This window comes from Petaurus breviceps, unplaced genomic scaffold, assembly GCF_028583685.1.
Source record: "Petaurus breviceps papuanus isolate PSGF00001 unplaced genomic scaffold, PetGlider_PUasm1.0 90897, whole genome shotgun sequence".
Lineage (NCBI taxonomy): Eukaryota > Metazoa > Chordata > Mammalia > Diprotodontia > Petauridae > Petaurus > Petaurus breviceps.
Window position 1 is genome coordinate 5238374 of NW_027187374.1, and position 4201 is coordinate 5242574.

At 39.5% G+C, this 4201-nt stretch overlaps 1 pseudogene; it reads left to right on the plus strand.

The window, feature by feature from the left end:
- The first annotated feature begins 341 nt into the window (after nucleotides 1–341).
- LOC138151326 (E3 ubiquitin-protein ligase UHRF1-like) lies at nucleotides 342–2822 on the plus strand (annotated as a pseudogene).
- The last annotated feature ends 1379 nt before the right edge of the window (nucleotides 2823–4201 follow it).

Here is a 4201-nt window from a genome sequence, read left to right on the forward strand (position 1 = left end):
TATTGCAAAAGGCAAGAGTTATAGGCTTACAAACAAGAATAACATAGTAGAACTAAGAACAACCCTACATGAAAACATTAGATCTTCAATAAACTTCCAAGCATTTCTGATGAAAAGACCAGAGCTATTTGGATAAATTGAAATACAAACTCAGGAGTCAAGAAAAATTTTAAAAATGGTAAATATGAGTGAGCAATCAAAAAGGAATAAAAAATGTTTATATTCTAATAGAGAGAGATGTTATAAGTGCCGCCTCAGAACTTTAATATCATCAGAAGTTCTAAGGGGTTTGGTGGTGGTGAAACAGGGGGGCTGCCTGAGTAGGTGGGGGAGCTACCAACATGTGGATCCAGGTCTGTACCATGGATGACAAGGAGACCCACTCTCTAAGCTCACCAAGGTGGAAGAACTGAGTTTAAAGATCCAAGAAGCATTCAGGGTGAAACCAGGGAGACAAAAGTTTTTTTTTTTTTTTAATTGGGGCAAACAGATGGAAGATGGGAACTCACTTTTTGACTACAGTGTTGGTCTGAACAACATTTTTCAGCTGCTAGTGCAACAAAGCCCAGTTGTACTTTCTGTTCCTAGTAAAGAAAAGGATTTTGAACTCTCTGATACAGATTTAGGCTGTTGCTTGGAGTGAATCTTATCAGAGTGAATCTGATAAGAATTCTAACCACAGAGGGCCTGGAAATTGATAAGTAACCTGGCTTAACTGCTCAGGCAGACTGGATTTTTCCAGGATTTGACCTCTATAAGATCAATGAATATGCCCAGGATGTAAACATGGAAGCAAGATTTGAAGCCACATTGCTAAACGTTACAAGGAAAGAAAGAGCAGTAATCAATGAATCCTATGACGGTGGAGATGGCCAAGTGACCGAAGAAGATGTTGTCCACCGTGTGAAATATGAAGACTATCCAGAAAATGGTATCCTGAAATTGAGCTGCAAAAGATGTAAGAGCTCAGACTTGGACAATGCTGAAATGACATCAGCTGGAAGTTGGACAAATTGTGATGGTAAACTATAATCCCAATGAGCCCAAAGAGATCTTCAAAAACAGGAAACTAGGACTATTAAAGAGATCTATGAAAACTTATTACTTGGGGATGCTGGGGATTCTCTAAATGACTGTAGAGTAACTTCTTTGGATGAAATTTACAAAATTAAAGACCCTGGCAGTGTGAGCTCACTTGGCTTCCAAAACCCTCTGAAAAGACAGAGCAGGGGCAGCTAAATGGCATAGTGAATAGAGTATCAGCCCTGGAGTCAGGAGGCCCTGAGTTAAAATACGGCCTCAGACACTTGACACTTATGAACTGTGTAACCTTGGGCAAGTCACTTAACCCCGATTGCTTCGTCTCCACCCTCCAAAAAAGACAGAGCAGGAAGATCTGCAAACACTGTAAAGATAACCCCAGGCAGACCTGCAGAATGTGTTCCTGCTATGTCCGCAGCAGAAAGCAAGACTTCGACAAACAGCTGATGTGTGATGAGTGCGACATGACCTTTCACATCTACTGCCTCAGTCCCTGTTGATCTGGATTCCAGATGATGAGGACTGATATTTCCCTGAATGTCAGAATGAGGCCAGTGAAGTGTCTTGCCAGGGGAGAAGTTAAAAGACAGCAAAAAGAAGACAAAGGCAGCATCTGCTACATTGTTGTCTCAAAATGACTGGGGCAAGGGTATGGTATGTGTGGGTCACACAAGAGACTATTGTGCCTTCTAATTATAATGGAACAATCCCTGGGTTTCTTGTTGGTACCACCTGGAAGTTCAGAGTGCAGGCTGAGTCTGGTATCTATAGGCCCCATTGTGCAGGTATATATGGCAGAAGCCTACTTTTTGGTCCTGGCAGGGGGCTATGAAGATGACGTAAACCATGGCAACTCTCACTTTTGTGGGCAGTAGGGGCAGACATATTTCTGACAATAAACAGACCACAGAACAGTCCTGTGATCAAAAGTTCACTGATATGAACAGAGCTCTGGCTTTGAACTGCAGTGCTCCTGTCAATGACAGAAGTGGAGCTGAAGCCAAGGACTGGTGAACTGGGAAGCCAAACAGGGTGTTGAGAAATGTTAAGGGAGTGAAACACAGCAAATATACCCCAGTTGAAGGGGAATCAGTATGATGAAATATATAAGGTAGTGAAGTATTGGCCTGAAAAAGGGAAATCTGGTTTCCTTGTGTGGCATTACCTCCTCGGGAGGGATGATGATGAACTTGGTCCGTTGGACAAGGGAAGAGAAAGACAGGATGAAGAAACTTTGCTTAACAATGCAGTATCTTGAACGATGAAAGCAGTTGCTAACAAAGAGAAGGAAAAAAGAAAATAAGATCAATTTGAAGAATTGACATCTCTGACAAAATGAAAGGGGAAGAGGAAAAGGAAGACATCAAGGGATAGGGAGGCCTTTCTGGCCTTTCCTAGTACAATGTCTGAGAAGACTAAAGTGGAACCATACAAACTCACCTTCTGGCAAAAGACTCATCAAGAAGGAGGCATCCAATGAAAAACTGTGGGATAAATTATTAGGTGCAGGCTAATTTTAGCCCCATTAGGAGGGGGCTGAATTCCTGAATAAAATGGAAGAAACATGCTTGTATATTTGCTGTTAAGAGGTAGTGCTTCAGCCAGTTACAACGGTGTGTCAGCATAATGTTTGCAAAGATTGTTTGGACTGATCCTTCTGAGCTGAGGTGTATAACTATGCATCTTACCAGTATGTTCAGGGTAAATCTTACACTACCCAAGTCAATCAGTCACTGCAAAACATCCTTAGTGAGCTCTCCCCAGGCTATGGCAATGGGTAGTGATTCTGTCTGTCAAGAACTTCTTTCTTACTTTGATTGCAAAACTTGGTAGTGGGCTTCTAGTATGGCTTAATTTAAATACATAGTTTCAACTTTTCCTGAAAAGATTTTTTTTCGCCACCCCCTTTTTAAAAGTCTATAAACTTTGAGGGATTTATTTTATATATGTTGTGTTTTTTTTTTTAATGCTGTCTACAGTTGTTTCTAAAACCTGTAGTTTATCAGAATACATTTTCCTACTTTTGGTAAAGGCTGCTAATGAAACTGACATTGAGTTCTAAAAAGTTCACTCTCTGATAAAGACCTCATTTCTAAAATATATGGAGAACTGAGTCAAATTTCTAAGAATACAAGTCATTCCCCACTTGATAAATGGTCGAAGAATATGAACAGTTTTCAGATGAAGAATTTAAAGTTATCTACAGTCATATAAAAATGCTCTAAATTACTACTGATTAGAGAAATGGAAATTAAAACAACTGTGAGGTACCACACACACCTATCAGATTAGCTAATATGACAAAACAGGAAAATGATAAATGTTGGAAAAGATGTGGGAAAATTGGAATGCTAATGCATTCATTGTTGGTGGAGTTGTGAAGTGATCCAGCCATTCTGGAGAGCGATCTGGAACTATGCCTAACAGGTTATAAAACTGTGCATACCCTTTGATCCAGCAATATCACCACTAGATCTATATACCAAAGAGATCATGAAAAGGTATGAAGACCCACATTACAAAAATATTTATAGCAGCTCTTTTTGTGGTGGCAAAGAATTGGAAATTGGGAGGATGTCCGTCAATCGTGGAATGGCTCAACAAGTTGTGTTATATGAATATAATGGAATTCTATTTTTCCATAAGAAATGATGAGCAGGCAGACTTCAGAAAAACCTGGAAAGACTTACATGAGCTGATGCTGAGTGAAGTGAGCAGAACAAGGAGAACATTGTACATAGTAACAGCAACATTGTGTGATGACCAACTGTGATAGACTTATCTCTTCTCAGCAATGCAATGATCTAAGACAATTCTAAAAGACTCATGGATTTGGCATTAGAGGTACAAAAGTATACTCAGCTCTTTGACAAGATTTTGATGTTCAAATTCTCTAAGATAGTTCCTGGTGTTTTTGGACCTGTTACTTAAATAGTCTATTGACAAGTTGTTTAAAGAAAAAAAATCTTGCTTAAAATGTATTAAGCTCTTTTTCAAGGCCATTCTCTACCAGTTTACTTTTATGTTTAAAATAAGTATAAAAAAGTTCTCGGTCTGCATTTAGCGAAGTACTCAAACAGTACAGAATGATACCTCAGCTGGACATTTCTTTTACTACGGGAACTGGTTGTTCAGCCAGATGCTGTCCCTGATCCAGAAT